The 17,029-nt window shown below is 37.1% G+C and overlaps 1 protein-coding gene across 3 annotated transcripts in view; it reads left to right on the top strand.

The window, feature by feature from the left end:
• The window catches only part of ESCO1 (establishment of sister chromatid cohesion N-acetyltransferase 1), a 76,286-nt gene that overhangs the window by 8,430 nt on the left and 50,827 nt on the right, over window positions 1-17,029 (top strand). For all 3 annotated transcript variants that reach the window (XR_006293957.1, XM_043558434.1, XM_043558433.1), the window contains exon 2: window positions 13,952-14,069. The gene's annotated coding sequence lies outside the window, so the exon portion shown is untranslated. The remainder of the gene's footprint in view (window positions 1-13,951; window positions 14,070-17,029) is intronic.

The raw sequence follows: 17,029 nt of genomic DNA, 5'->3' as shown, positions 1-17,029 counted from the left end.
AGTAGGGACAAAACCGGGAAGTAGTTAATAGTTAACATCAGCCTTTGCTTTTACTCTGATTGAGATGAGAAGTCACTGAAGAGTTTTGAGCAGAGAAATAACAGCCTGACTTGAGTTTTAAAAGGATCATGTGGCTGTTCTGTGGAGAAGCTGAAGTGGGGAGGGAGGAGCAAAACTGAAGGCAGAATTAGGAATTAGGAAGTTGTTGGTAAAAATCCAGGTGACAGATAAATGATGACCTGGACCTGGGTGGAAGTGGTAGAGATTTTAAGTGGTCACGTTATGGATGTGTTTTGAAGGTAGACAGGATTTGTTAATGACAAATTGCATAAGCTTAAGAGAAGAATTGGGAATGACTGCACAAAGTTTTATGTTGGACACTCAAGGATGAACCTGCCATTTACTGAGATGAGAGTCCTTTGAAAACTTTAGATTTAGGAGGCAAGATTAGGAGTTCAGGTGTTAAAGTTTCAGATGTTTAGTAGCCAATAAAAATCTCTCTGTGGGTAGTATTCCTATTTAATTTTTTTGTACTTGAATTGTATTACATTCTCTTGCATTTCTAGACTTAAAAAAATCTTCTCATTTTCTTTGACTTGTTGAGTCGGGGTAAATAATTTTCAGGATTTCCATTTTGGTGAGATTTTAAAATAGATTGTGCACTCTAAATTTAAAAAATGGCTAAAACCTTTATACGTCAATAGAGGAGACCTGTTGGATGCCAGGATACACTGACAGAAATGAAATAAGAGTGGAGAACTTTTTCAGAACTTTCATAGTGAATCTTGTGTATTTTTAAGGTCAAATAGCACTAACAGCCTTACGGTGACAAATCTCATTCCATTCCTAACCTTTCCCTATCCCCTAATACCTTTCTCCAGAAGCTACCACTTTTATTCTTCTAGCTGTTACTCTTAGTATCTAACTCCATATTTTTGGTGGTATGCAGTAACTGCTGTATTTTGATTTATCAATTTCAGATGTTACTTACTTTCTGCCTTCTTAGTTAAAAATTTAGCTCTCCTGCTTCCTTCCCCATATCCCCTTAAAAGAGTTCTATTTCAATTGCTGGTTAAGCCAGTAGTGAGTGTTGTTATAACTATGTAAATGTTTTACTGCTGAGCTGAGTATTCTGAAACTATATCTCCCCCCTCCCCCCACTTTTACCCCTTGGAGTTAATAATTGCCTTGCTTTTCTTTTGCCTAATATTTTAAGGTGGTAGGGCAGGAGCGCCAGGGTGGCTCAGTCGTTTGAGTGACTTCAGCTCAGGTCATGATTTCATGGTTCGTGAGTTCAAGCCCGATCTTGGGCTTTGCGCTGACAACTTGGAGCCTGCTTCGGATTCTGTCTCCCTCTCTCTGCCCCTTCCCTACTTGCTTGCTCTCTCTCAAAAACAAATAAACGTTAAAAAAAAAAAAAGGTGCTTGCACAGTTTCCCCCCCAAATGTCACATGCCTGACAGTCAGATTTTTCATACTCAAAATCCACTCCCTTTCCTGTGTGCACTCCCACTAGCCTCAGGGTTCCTTTTGGGATTCTTCAGCCATCTGTTTCATTATAGACTGGTTGCTCTTTTGACCTGTTCTCCAAGGTGTTTGTATAATAGATACTGCTACCAGCAATATTTTACCTCACATTCTTTTTTTTTTTTTTTTTTTAAGTTTATTTATTTTGAGAGCATGCACACATGTGAATGGGGGAGGGGTGGAGAGAGAGATAATGAATGAATGAATCCCAAACAGGCTCCATGCTGTCCGAGCAGAGCCAGATGCTGGGCTTGATCCCACAAACCAGGAGATCATGATCTGAGCTGAAATCAAGAGACAGTTGCTTAACTGATTGAGCTACCCAGGTGCCCTTTTACCTCACATTCTTACCAATACTTTGTCTTCTTAAACTTTAAAATTTTAGCCATTGTGGTGTTTGTCCATTGCCCTATTGAGTTTCTCTCCTTCTCTCCCCCCTTCCTTCCTCCTCCTCCTTTTTGTGATGAACTTGTTTAAATTTCTTGTCCTTTTTTCCTTCAGTTGGCCATTTAATTGATTTGTAGGATTTTAGAAAATATCATCTTTGTGTACTAATACTTTGTAAGTTTCACCTTTCACATTTTGTGTCTGTATTCAATTTGGCATTGACTTTAGTGTATGGTACAAAGTAGGAAACCAGTTTTCCTCCCCCCCCCCCCCGTTTGTCTCATCACTGTTTCTTTAAAAAATCTATTTTCCCAGCTGTAATACTATTTGTCTTAAAGCAGTTGACCGGGGCTCCGGGGTGGCTCAGTCAGTGGAGTGTCTGACTTCAGCTCAGGTCATGATCTCATGGTTCGTGGGTTTGAGCCCCATGTCGGGCTCTGTGCTGACAGCTCAGAGCCTGGAGCCTGCTTCTGATTCTATGTCTCCCTCTTTCTCTGTCTCTCTGTCTCTCTCTCTCAAAAATTAAAAATAAAATAAAATAAAAAGCCGTTGACCATACATTCATGAGTCTGATTGTGGGCACTCTGCTTTGTGTCATTAGTCTGTTCCATTGTTCTATTTGTCCTTCAGTATAACACATTACTATGGCTTTACTGATTTTAATTAATTAATTTTTAATGTTTATTCCTTTTTTGAGAGAGATGGAGAGTGAATGGGGGAGGGACACACACACACACACACACACACACACACACACACACAGAATCTGTAGCAGGCTCCAGACTCTGAGCCATCAGCACAGAGCCCGACGCAGGGCTCGAACCCATAATCTATGAGATCATAACCTGAGCCAAAGTTGGACATCCAACTGACTGAGCCACCCAGGCACCCTGATTTTATTAATTGTTGATGTCTGGTAGGATAAGTTCACGTATCTTGTGGTTTTTTAAAAGTATGTTTTCTTATGCTTTATGTAGAATAGATTTTCTTTCTTTTTTTTGTGTGATGTTTTTTTTTTTTTTTTTTAATTTTTTTTTTTCAACGTTTATTTATTTTTGGGACAGAGAGAGACAGAGCATGAACGGGGGAGGGGCAGAGAGAGAGGGAGACACAGAATCGGAAACAGGCTCCAGGCTCTGAGCCATCAGCCCAGAGCCCGACGCGGGGCTCGAACTCCCGGACCGCGAGATCGTGACCTGGCTGAAGTCGGACGCTTAACCGACTGCGCCACCCAGGCGCCCCTTGTGTGATGTTTTTATCTTGAGAGAGAGAGAAAACGGAGGCAGGGCAGAGAGAGAGAGAGAGAGAGGGACAGAGGATCTGAAACAGGCTTGGTGCTGACAGCAGGGAACCTGACATGGGGCTCGAACTCATGAACCATGAGATCACGACCTGAGCAGAAGTTGGACACTGAACCGACTGAGCCATCCAGGTGCCTCATTTCTTTTTCTTTTCTTTTTAAAGTTTATTTATTTTTCAGAAAGAACGAGAGAGAGAGAGAGAGTGCATGTGCACATGGGGGAGGAGTATAGAGAGGGAGAGAGAGAATCCCAAGCAGGCTTTTAAATATTTATTTATTTTGAGAGAGGGATAGAATGAGTAGAATAGGGGAGAGAGGAAGAGAGAGAATCCCAAGCAGGCTCCATGCTGTCAGAGTGGAGCTCTACACAGGGCTCAATCTCACAAACTGTAAGATCATCGTCTGAGCCAAAATCAAGAGTTGATCGCTTAACGGACTGAGTCACCCAGGTGCCCCTTGAGGCAACTATTCTTGAGGCATTTTGCAGTTTTCAAGATTCTAATGCCAGTAGCTAACAGGCTCTTCAGCTCTAAGATACCGTTTTTTTTTTTTTTGTGGTCAAATCCATCATCTGTAGGTTGACAAATAATTACTGCTTGATAACTGGGGTGCAGAAATGATTTGGAGCGTTTATTATAGTGGAGGACATACATTATATAAGCATACTTCCTATATAACTGATAAATCCTGTATTAGAGGTATAATAAATATTTGTGCATTGAGTAAAGTGCTTGTTGGGAACATAAAAAAGAAGGCACTGTTCCTCCCTGGAGGAACTGACTTTTGTTCCTGAGTACATGATATTTACATATCTGGTGTGAGTTTTGTTTGTTTTAAATTATTTTTTTATGGGGGTGCCGGGCTGGCTTAGTTGGTTGAGCATGCAACTCCTGATCTTAGGGTTGTTAAGTTCAGACCCCATGTTGGGCATAGAACTTACTTAAAAAAAAGTAAGTTATTTTTTATGTACTGTATTTAATATGAAAATGCTTCCACTTGTTAGGTATTGATTTTGCTATTTTGTGAAGAGAAAACTTGTTATTTATCAGTAAGTTATATTTAAAAGCCAATTAGTACTATATCAGATTTAATTGTAACTTTAAAAAGAACTTTTTTAAAAAGTTTTTTTAATGTTTTTTTGTTTATGAGAGAGAGAGAGAACATGAGCAGGGGAGGGGCAGAGAGAGGGAGACAAAGAATCTGAAGCAGTCTCCAGGCTCTGAGGTGTCAGCACAGAGCCCGACGTGGGGTTTGAACCCACCAGCCGTGAGATCATGACCTGAGCTGAAGTCGGATGCTTAACCGACTGAGCTACCCAGGCGCCCCAATATTTGTAGCTTCTTAAAAAGATCTCCAACCCTGAAAGCCTCATAAATTTTTTTTTTTTTTGCCAAATGGGTTTTTTAATGTGCATTTAATATAATGCACAGTTTAAGATAGTAAAGTTTGATAAGTTTGGGCATATGAACACTGTGGAGCTAACACTCCAAGATAAAGGACATTTCCATCACCCCCAGAAGGTCTCTTGGAATGTATTCAGGTATGTTCCTGACTCCCGGTAATCACTGTTGTGTTTTCTGTTATTATAGATGAGTTTTGCCTCTTCTAGAACCACATATAAGTGGGATTATGCAGTGTTTGACTTCCTTCCCTTAACATAATGATTTTTAAAAATTTCGTTCATGTTGCATAAACAACATGCTTATGTTTGTTTTTTTCTCCTAAGTATTCCATTGCATGAAAATACCACAGTTTATTTTTATATACTAGTAATTGATGCAGGGAGTTGCATCCACATTTTGGCTATTATGTGTAAAACTAATGGAAACATTTTTATATAGGTCTTTTTGTGGTCATATGCTTTTATTGTTTTTTCATATGTTTTTATTTTGGGTGGTAAATATTTAGGACTGGAATTTGAGTCACAGGGTACATGAAATTTAACTTTATGAGAAAGTACCAAATTTCCTAAGTGTTTATTTTATTTCATCCCAGCAGCATGTTCTTAGAGTTCTATATTCCACAACCTCACAAATACTGGATTTTGTCAGTCTTTTAAATTTTAGCCATTTTAATGTGTTTGTGGTGGTGTCTCATTGTGTTTTTAATTTGCATTTTCCTGATGACTGATGTAAAATACTTTGTGAGATCCTTATTGGCCATTTGTAAATTATCTTTGTGAGGTATATATTCAATTCTTTTGCACATTTTAAAATTTGGTGGTTTGTCTAAATGTGTCTATTTCTAGACTTTTTGTTCCATTGATTTGCCTTTTTTCACATTTTACACTCTTTATTATAGCTTTCATCTCTGTCATTTTCTCCCCCCTCCCCCTTTTTAAATTTAAATTTTAGTTAACATACAGTGCAGTATTGGTTTCAGGAGTAGAACTCAGTGATTCATTACTTACATACAACACCCAGTGCTCATCACAACAAGTGCCCTTCTTAGTACCCATCACCCATCTCACCCCTCTCCCATCTCACCCCTCTCCCATCAACCTATAGTTTTTTCTCTATCATTAGGAGTCTCTTGTGGTTTGTTTCCCTCTCTTCTCTCTGCACCTTCCCACATGTTCATCTGTTTTGTTTCTTAAATTCCACGTAAGAGTGAAATCATTGGGTATTTGTCTTTCTCTGATTGACTATGTTCTAGCTCCATCCACGTTGTTGTAAATGGCAGGGTTTCTTTTTGACGGCTGAGTAATATTCTGTTGTATATATACACCACATCTATCCATTTATCAGTCGGTGGACATTTGGGCTCTCTCCACAGTTTGGCTATTGTTGATAATGCTGCTATAAACACTGGGGTGCATGTACCCCTTCAAATCTGTATTTTTAAATCTTTTGGGGAAATACCTAACAGTGCAGTTGTTGGATCGCAGGATAGTTGTTTTTAGTTTCTTTTTAATTTTTTTAAAAGTTTGTTTATTCATTTTGAGAGAGACAGAGAGCAAGCGGGGGGGGGGGGGGCAGAAAGAGAGAGGGAGAGAGAGAGAATCTGAAGCAGGCTCCCAGCCATCAGCACAGAGCCCAACTCAGGGCTTGAAACCATGAAATGCGAGGTCATGACCTGAGCCGAAACCAAGAGTCAGTCGCTCAACTGACTGAGCCACCCAGGCGCCACTATTTTTGGTTTCTTGAAGAACCTCCATAGTGTTCTCCAGAGTGGCTGTACCAGTTTGTATTTCCAGCAATGCAAGAGGGTTTCCCTTTGCATCCTGTCAACACCTGTTGTTTGTTGTGTTGTTAATTTTAGCAATTGTGACAGGTATCAGGTGGTATCTCATTGTGTTTTTGGTTTGTATTTACTTAGTGATGATTGATGTTGAGTATCTTCCTATGTCTGTTAGCCATCTGGATGTCTTCTTTGGAAAAGTGTGTGTTCATGTCTTCTGCCCGTTTCTTAACTGGGTTATTTGCTTTTTGGGTATTGAGTGTGATTATATTATAGTAAATTTTATTATATATTATAAGATGTAGGTTTTTTTGTTAGAAACTTTTTACAAGATTGAAGAATTTTATTGTTGGGGTCAAGATAAATCAAGTTCTAGCTTTTTTTGATTTTATTCTAGAACCATTAAATTTGTTAGTATTTCTGTTTGTCTTTAACCTTTTGATGATTTAGGGAACATTTTGATCTATTCACGAATGGATGGATGGATGCTATTGCCCCTATTTATTTATTTAACCTTCTGTTTTTTATGACTATAGTCATAGAAATGATCATGACTTCTTCAATACTAGGCACAAATCCAAGATGGTGACTGTAAGTCAAGGACAATCAGATTTTTTTTTTTCCTCCTGTGAAAATTCCACTTCTTCCAAGTGCATCTTACACTTTGTGTTACATAGGTATAATGTAATGCCTGCTCTGTGTTCTGCCAGTTCCAAAGGATATAGAAATTGTAATTGGATGGTTTGTTAATAACAAGCATGAAGTTCTCAAGATAGAAACACAGGTCTCTGTGATTAGCAAAGCCCCCTTTGCCCCTTTTAGTGTTCATGGAGAAACCTAGGAAAAATGAAAAACTGGAAGCCTTGGATTGATACTTAATTCCTTCCTTTAGAAGCTACTCCACAGGGAGCAGCTAGTTTACAGAGACTTTGCTACTGAAGAATGAGAGACATGGTAGTAGAAGGATGTAAATAGCTACTTCTTAAAGTTAGTGTTGTTCTTCTCTCTATGGATTTTGGACCACTATACAGGCTTGAGAAGTTTGGACGAAATGGACAAATTCCTAGAAAGAAACTGAGTCAGGAATATAACTTCGATACAAAAACTAGACAAGGACATCACAAGTAAAAGAAACTACAGATCAATATTTCTTATTACACAAAAAATCCTCAACTACATACATACATACTGAATCAAAGAGCATATAAAAAGAATTATGCACCATGGTGAAGTGGGATTTATCCCAGCAGTGCAAAGTTGGCTCAGCATATGACAAAGTAATACACTAGGTTAAAAGAATAAAGGGGGGAAAACTCACATGATCACCTTAGCGGATGTAGAGAAAGCATTTAACAAAATCCAGCGCCCTTCATGATTAAAAACACTCAACAAATGAAGATTAGAACAGCATCTGTGAAAAGCCTGTCTCTAACATTATACTTGATGGTGAAAGACTGAAGGTTTTACTCTTAAGTTCAGAAATAAGACAAGAATGTTTGCTTTTGCCACCTTTATTCAACATTGTGCCGGAGGTTCTAGCCAGGGCAGTTAGGCAAGAAAAAGAAATAAAGACATCCAGATTGGAAAGGAATAAAATAATTTTTGTTTGCAGATGACATGACCTTAGATACAGAAAATTCTAAGGAATCCACAAAAAAAGCCCAAAGCTTGTTAGTACTAATATATGAATTCAACAAGGTTATATGTTACAAGATCATTGTACAAAAATCAGTTGTATTTAATTCTAGACATGAACCATCTAAAAAGGAAATTAAGAAAAAAATTCCTTTTATAATATAATCAAAAGGAATAAAGTACTTAGGAATAGATTTAACAAAAGTATAAGACTTGTGCACTGAAAATTCTAAAACATATTTTGAAAAATTAAGGATGACTTAAATAAGTGAAAAACTATCTGTGTTCAAGAATTAGAAGACTTCATATTAAGATGATAGTATTCCTCAAAATGATCTACAGATTCAGCGCAATCCCTATCAAAATCCTAGCGACATTTTTGCAGAAATTGCTAAAATTAGTATTGTATAGCCAAAACAATCTTGAAAAAGAAAAAACAAAGCTGAGAGACTCACACTTCCTCATTTCAAAACTTAACTACAAAAGGACCCAAGAGTATACTATGAGGGAAATGACAATCTCCAATAAATGTTGATGGGAAAACTGGATAGCCACATACAAAAGAATGAAACTGGAACTCTATCTTAAATTATACACAAAAATTAACTCAAAATGGATTAAGGACTCGAGTGTAAGACCTGAAACCATGAAACTCCTGAACACAGGTGGTGAGCTTTTTGACATAAGTCTTGGTGATGATGTTGTTAATCTACACTAATAGAAAAAGCAACAAAAGCAAAAATAAACAAGTGGGACTACATCATACTAAGCACAGCTTCTGCGTTGGCAAAAGAAACCATCAGCAAAATGAAAAGGCAGCCTACTGAATGGAAGAAAATATTGGCAAATTATGTGTCTGATGAGTGTTTAATATCCAAAATATATAAACAATCCAATTAAAAATGGGCAGAAGTTCTGAATAGACATTTTTTCAGAGAAGACATGGCCAATAGGTACATGGGAAGATACTCAACATTGCTAATCCCCAGGAAAGTGCAAATCAAAACCACAGTGAAATATCACCTTACACCTGTTAGAATGATTATTATCAAAAAGACAAGAAATAACAAATGTTGGCAAGGATGTGGAGAAAAGGAAACCCTTGTTCAGTGAGGATGGGTACAGCCAGCATTGAAAACAGTGTGAAGGTTCATGGGGCGCCTGGGTGGCGCAGTTGGTTAAGCGTCCGACTTCAGCCAGGTCACCATCTCGCGGTCCGTGAGTTCGAGCCCCGCATCAGGCTCTGGGCTGATGGCTCGGAGCCTGGAGCCTGTTTCCGATTCTGTGTCTCCCTCTCTCTCTGCCCCTCCCCCGTTCATGCTCTGTCTCATTCTGTCCCAAAAATAAATAAAAAACGTTGAAAAAAATTAAAAAAAAAAAAACACAGTGTGAAGGTTCTTTAAAAAATAAAAAATAGAACCCAACAATACTTTGGGTATTTATCTGGAGCAAACAAAAACAAAATTTCAAAAAGATATATGCACCCATGTTCATTGTGGCATTACTTACAATAGCCAAGATAAGGAAACAATATGTCTATCGATAAATGAATGGATGAAGAAAACGTATATATACAATGTCCTGTATACACAATGTATATACAGTGGTTTTTACTCAGCCATAAAAAAATGAAATCTTAACCATTTGTGACAACATGGATGGACCTTGAGGGCATTATGCTAAGTGAAATAAGTTAGAGGAAGGCAAATACTACATAATCTGACTGAAATGCGGAATCTACAAACAAAAATAAAAAACTAAGCTCATAGATACAGAATGGATTGGTGGTTGCCAGAGGTGGGGGGAGGGGTGGGTGAAATGGGTAAAGGGGAAGAGGATTAAAAAGTACAAACTTCCAGTTATAAAATAAGTAAGTCATGACCATGTAATATACAGCATGGTGACTATAGCTGATAATGTACATTTGGAAATTGCTAAGAGAGTAGATCTTAAAAATCTTCATAAGAAAAAAAGATTTTGGTAACTATGTATGGTGACACATTAACTAGGCTTATTGTGGTGATCATGTAGTAATGTATACAAATAATGCATTGTTTTGTTATATACCTGAAACTAACACAATAGGTCGATTATATCTCAACTGGAAAAAATTTACTTCAGAGCTACAGTAACTAAGACTTTGTGGTACTGACATAACCTCATATAGATCAGTGAACAGAATAGAGAGTCCAGAATTAAACCCATATGATTATGGGCAATTGATTTTTGATAGGATTACCAAGACAATTCAGTAGGTAAAGAATGGTCTTTAACAAATGGTGCTGTGACAGTTGGATATTCACCTGCAAAGAATGAAGGTTTTACTCCTACCTTGTACCATATATAAAATTAACTCAAGATGGAATGGAGATGTAAATGTAAGGTAAAACTGTAAAACTCATAGAAGAAAACAGATCTAAATCTTATGGTTTTGGATTAGGTAGTGGTTTCTTAGATATGACACATAATCACAAACAACCAAAGAAAAATAGATTCGTTGGACATAATCTTAAAGACTTGTGCCTCGAAGGACTCTATCAAGAAAATGAAAAGATAAATGACAGAATTGGAGAAAATATCTGTAAGCCATGCATCTGCTAAGTCTCATATCCAGATAAAGAACTGTTACAACTCAATAATAAAAAGAAAAATGACCTAATTTAAAAAATGAGGAGGGGTGCCTGGGTGGCTCAGTTGGTTAAGTGTCCAACTTCAGCTCAGGTCATGTTCTCTGGGTCGTGGGTTTGAGCCCCATGTTGGCTTCAGTGCTGACAGCTTAGAGCCTGGAGCCTGCTTCAGACTCTGTGTCGTCTTCTCTCTCTGCCCCTCCCCAACTTGCGCTCCATCTCTGTCTCTCAAAAATAAATAAAAACGTTAAAAAAATAAAAATTAAAAAATATAAAAAATGAGGAAAGGATTTGAATATACATTTCTCCAGAAAAGAAATACAAATGGCCAATAAGGTCATGAAGAGATTCTCACCTGATTAGTCATTAGGAAGATGCAAATCAAAAGTACAATGCGATCACCACTTCACACCTAAAAGGATGACTAAAGTTAAAAAAGATGGTAATAAATGCTGACAAAGATGTGGAGAAATTTGAACCCTCATTCTTGGCTGCTGGAGATGTAAAATGATACAGCTGATTTGGACAACAATCTCTAAAGTTAAATACAGAGTTACCATATGGTCCATAAGTCATACTTCTTGGTATATAACCAAGAGACTTGAAACCTGTGTTCACACAAAAACTCGTTAGAATTGTTCATAGCATTATTCATGATAGCCAAAAAGTAGGAACAGTCTGTCAAACATTCATCAACTGATACTAAACAAAATGGTATATTCGTGCTACAGAATAGTATTCAGCCATAAAAAAACACACAAACCAGGCATTACTGATACTTGCTATGTTATTTGAACTTTGAAAACATGTTAAGTGAAAGAAGCCAGTCACAAGATGCCACATGTTTTGTGATTCCATTTATATGAAGCATTTAGAATAGTTAGATCCAGAGACATAGAAAGTAGATTTGTAGTTGCCAGGGGCTGGAAGAAGAGGAGAATGGTGAATGACTTTTAATGAGCCATGATTTTTTTGAAGTCATGAATATATTCTGGAATTCGATACTGGCAATTCTTACACATTCTGAATATACTAAAACCTACAGGGGCACCTGGGTGGGTCACTTGGATGAGCATCTGACCCTTGATTTTGGCTCAGGTCATAATCCCTGGGTTGTGGGATTGAGCCCTGTGTATTGGGCTCTGCGCTGAATGTGGAGCTTGCTTAAGATTTTCTCTTTCTCTTCCTGCAGCTGTCCCCTGCTTGTACTCAACGTGCTTTCTTTAACAAACCAACACAACTCCTCCCCCTCCCCGCCCCCACTAAATTGTACACTATAAAGAGGTGAATTTTATGGAAAGGAATTCTATCTCAATTCTGTTAAGTTTTTAAAAAAAATGATTTTAGAGTTAAAATATATTGGATGATATACAATCCAAATATTTTTTCTTCTCTATTTAAAAATTAAATTTTTTTATTAGAATGCACACATGGTCACACATGGGAGCTGGGGAGGGGCAGAGAGAGAGGAAGAGAAAGAATCTTAAGCAGGCTCCATTCCCAGCATGGAGCCTGACATGGGGCTTGATCTCTTAACCCTGAGACCATGATTTGAGCCGAAATCAAAGATGCTTAACCAACTGAGCTGTCCAGGCGCCCCTTACACATTTTAATATAATCAAATGTCTTATTTTACTTACTTATTTCAAGTTTATTTATTTTGAGAGAGAGTGCACACAGCAGAGAGGGGCAGAGAGGAGAGACAGAATCCGAAGCAGGCTCTCCCCATCTGCGCAGAGCCCAGTGTGGGGCTTGAACTCCCATTCCGCAAGATCATGATCTGAGTTGAGATCAAGAGTTGGACGCTTAACCAGCTGAGCCACCAGGCACCCTCATAATCAAATATTAATGATTAAAACTTGAGTACATTTTATTATGAAGTACCTGTGGGAAATTGGATGTACTCTTAAAATTCTCAGTTACTTTGTATCATGTCTTGTAAAATTGCTGTAGTAAAATATAAATGTTATTTTCGGTTTTTTGAAGTGGTCATTTTATATAAAGTTTAATTATTTTTGTTTTACTTCGATATTGGTTTCATTAGAATTATATTAATAAGTTAGCTCTGCTTTGCAGGAGTAGTATTATCAATTTGTTAACAGATGAGAGGATACATTTCAGTTCTTGATGCAAGATTTTATTTAGGGGTTAAAAAGAAAGGGGGATTTATTAACTTGTATGATGCTATAGTGATGATTTAGCACGAAAGGGAAACTAAAATTGAAGTGGTCCTTAGAACACTAAATGAGTGATTGACAGTTACTGTAGAGTTGTATATCAGTTTATCCCTTTTCTAAGGCAGGTCCCAACTGTCGAATGTATTAAGGTATTTAGAATTTGGGAGGAAGAGATGTAAAAGGAGATAATTCATCATTTTAAAAATTATAATTCTTAGTGCTAAAATAATAAAGGAATATAAATGAGCTTTATTATTTTTTTGTTATTATACTTCTGGGGTCTAATCTTTGGTAAGTTTGGAGCTTCTCAGAAAATAAAAATTAAGTACGATATGTGTTAGCTATTCCTGTATAAGAAATTGTTCTAGGAAACCAATTTGATGATAAATTATATTTAAAAAAAAAGGATAAGAGAAAGAAACTGCTCTAGAACTCAATGGCTTAATTATTCTTGAGTTAATTCTTGTTAATATTTAGTTAATTAATAGTTAATTATTCTTGATCACATATCTGTAGAGCAGCTATGGGTTAGGTGACTTAGGTTAGGCTTGCCTGGGCAGCTTTGGGTGTGGGTGGTCTTTATATCTCACTGTGGGTTGGGCTTAGCACCTCATGTGGAGTTAGGCTCACTTCTCTTTGTGTTTATTCTGGGGTCTAGGCTGAAGGGTTGCCTTCATCTACCCGGTGAAACTCTTTTCATGGTGATGGCAGAGGTGCAAGAGGGCAAGCCCTGCTGCACAAAGAAATTTCAAACCACTGTTTGCATGATTTCTGCTAATGTTTCATCAGTCAAAGCAAGTTAGATGGCTAAGGCTATGGGTGCAGGGAAGTATACTCTGCTCACCATGAGGCCAAAGGAATGCATGTGACCAGGCTCAGCATCAGTTGGGAAGGAAAATATACTCCTTCTATGGAGCGAAGGTTTGGAGACAGTGATTATATTTGAAGATAAACCTAATCTATTATATCTAATTTATTAAAAATGAGATATGTGATGCTTTGCATTGTCATTAGGCAGTTGTTTTATCTAACTTAGTCTTAAGTTGTTTTAATAGATCAGTTAGTAGACAATAGTATTTTTTTATTCTCATGTGTTTTAATAGATTGTTTTATTTTAGTTATAGGATTTTTTTAAGATTAATTCCCAAACACAAGAAGTTATTAGAAGCATCATTCATTGGAAATATCATCATTCAATTTAAAGAAACAGTGATATGTGATTTCTGTCTCAATAAGGTAAGTGGCTTATACTTTCATAAATTAGTGCCTTCCGATATGAATTAGTGTGCCAAATATACTTTCTATTTTCAAAGAAATATAACTTATATTTTAATTTGAAAAACATAGAAAACATTTGAGTAGGTGTATAGTGAAAAGTAAGCTTTTTTACACTTCTGACACTTGGTTTTGTAGTTTTCTTTCCCAGAAAGCTTGACTATTATATTTATTATTATATATTATTAATATTAATAATTATTAATAATATGTATAATTAATAATATGTAATATTATTTCCATACCTATTATATACATAAGTAAGCATATGTTTCTATACATTTCCTTTCTCCTACTCTTCTAAAAAGCAGCTATTTTAAAAAAAAATTTTTTTTTTCCAACGTTTATTTATTTTTGGGACAGAGAGAGACAGAGCGTGAACAGGGGAGGGGCAGAGAGAGAGGGAGACACAGAATCGGAAACAGGCTCCAGGCTCTGAGCCATCAGCCCAGAGTCCGACGCGGGGCTCGAACTCACGGACCGCGAGATCGTGACCTGGCTGAAGTCGGACGCTTAACCGACTGCGCCACCCAGGCGCCCCAAAAGCAGCTATTTTTACCCTGTTCAACATCTTGCTTTTTTTGGTTTAACAGTGTTTTTTGATTGTAGGTGTAGATCTATATCAGTTACTTACAGCACTGTTTTTTGGACAACTTTATTATAGTTTATATACAGTAAATTTCACTCTCAACCTGTACAATTTGGTGGATTTTGACAGATGTACACATTGTTAGAACCACCATTACAGTCAAGACACAGAAGATTTCTGTCACTTCCAAAAGTCTGTTTCTCCCTCTATCCCTGACCCTAGGCAGTGACTCATTTACATTCTATTACTGTAGATTACAGTTGACCCTTGAACAACATGACTGGTTCCACTTATATGCGGATTTTTTTCAATAAATACATTGAAAAATTTTTTTGAGATTTGTGGCGCTTCAAAAAAACCCAGATGAACTATGTAGCCTAGAAATATTGAAAACATTAACAAAAAGGAGTCTCGTGAATGCATAAAATATATGTAAGTTATTTTATTATTTACTATCATAAAATATTGATGTTATAAAAAGTTAAAATTTATTAAAATGTGCACGCACACACACATGCATTGTATCATTTGCTGTCAAAAGAAATGTAAACAAACAGAGATGCAGTATTAAATCATAACTGCATAAATACTGTATTACTGTAATAATTTCGTAGGCACCTCATGTTCCTGTTGTGGTGAGCTCAAGTGTTTGAGTCTGCTTTAAACATCGTGTGATGCTAATCATCTCTGTGTGATTAGTCTCTCCAGTAAGTTATGTATTACAGTAAAAAATGATCTCGATGGTTCTTGCATATTTTTCATCGTGTTTAGTGCAATACTGTAAACTTTGAATAACACCATGAGACCCATACAGAGTGCTACTAGTGATGCTGGAAGTGCTCCCAAGAAGCAAGGAGAAGTCATGACATTATAAGAAAAAATTGAATTGTTTGATGAGTACCATTGATTTGAGGCCTGCAGCTACAGTTACCCTCCAGTTCAAGATAAATGAATTTAGTGTAAGGACCATTGTAGGAAAAGAAAAGGAAATTCGTGAAGCTGTTGCTGTAGTTATGCCAGAAGGCATAAAACCTTGTACTTTTTGAAATAACCTTTTTATCTTGTATTGAAAATGCAGCTTTTATGTGGGTGCAGGATTGCTATAAGAAAGGCATACCTATAGACTCTATCTAATATGATCTGAGAAAACGCAAAGTCATTATCTGACAACTTAAAGCAAAAGGAAGGTGAAGATTCTAAAGCTGGAGAATTTAATGCCAGCAAAGGATGGCTTAATAATTTTTGAAAGAGGTTTGATTTTTAAAATGTCAAGACAATGGGAGAAGCTGCTTCTGCCAACCAGGAGGCAGCAGATAAGTTATCAGATGCCATTAAGAAAATCACAGAGGAGAAAGGGTATCTGCCTGAACAGGTTTTTTAATGCAGACAAAAATGTCTTATTCTGGAAAAGAAAAATACCAACAAAGGACATTTATTACTAAGGAAGAGAAATGAGCTTCAGGATTTAAGGCAGGAAGGGATGGGCTAACTCGTTTGTTTTGTGCAAATGCAATTTGGTTTATGATCAGGACTCTCCTTACCTATAAAGCTGCTAATCTCCAAATCTTGATGGGAAAAGAGAAACACTAGCTGCTGGACTTTTTTTTTTTTTTTTTTTTTTTTTTAAAGTGATCTCTACATCCAACATGAGGCTCAAACTCACAGCCCAAGATCAAGAGTCTCGTGCTCTACTGACTGAGCCAGCTAGGTGCCCCAGACTTTTGGTTTACAACAAAAAGGCCTGCCTGGATAATGAGAACCCTTTTTCTGGTTTGGTTCTATCAATACTTTGTCCCTTAAGTCAGGAAGTACCTTGATAGTAAGATACTGCTCTTTAAAGTTCTTTTGATCTTAGACAGTGTGCCTGGACACCCAGAACCTCCTGAGTTCAACACCAGAGGCATCAAAGTGGTCTGCTTGTCCCTAAACACAACATCTCTGATTCAGCCTCTAGATCAGCCTCTAGGACCTTTAAGGCTCATTACACATGATACTCTATATACAGAATATTTAATGCTGTGGAAAAGAACCCTAATAGAACATCATGAAAGTCTGGAAGGATCACATCATTGAAGATGCCATTGTTGTTTATAGAAAAAGCCATGAAAACTATCAAGCCTGAAACAGTAAATTCCTGTGGGAAAAAAATGTGTCCAGAAGTTGCGCATGACTTCATAGAATTTACAACAGAGCCAATCAAGGAAATCATGAAAGACATTGTAGATATGGCAAAAAATGGTGGGGAGTGTGAAGGGTTTTAAGATACGGATCTTGGAGAAATTGAAGAGCTAATAGATGCTACACAAGAGGAGTTAACAGCTGACTTGTTAAC

This window comes from Prionailurus bengalensis, chromosome D3 (assembly GCF_016509475.1).
Source record: "Prionailurus bengalensis isolate Pbe53 chromosome D3, Fcat_Pben_1.1_paternal_pri, whole genome shotgun sequence".
In the NCBI taxonomy this organism is placed as follows: domain Eukaryota; kingdom Metazoa; phylum Chordata; class Mammalia; order Carnivora; family Felidae; genus Prionailurus; species Prionailurus bengalensis.
The sequence above is the reverse complement of the archived record's forward strand: the minus strand, read 5'-3'. Positions and strand labels throughout refer to the sequence as shown.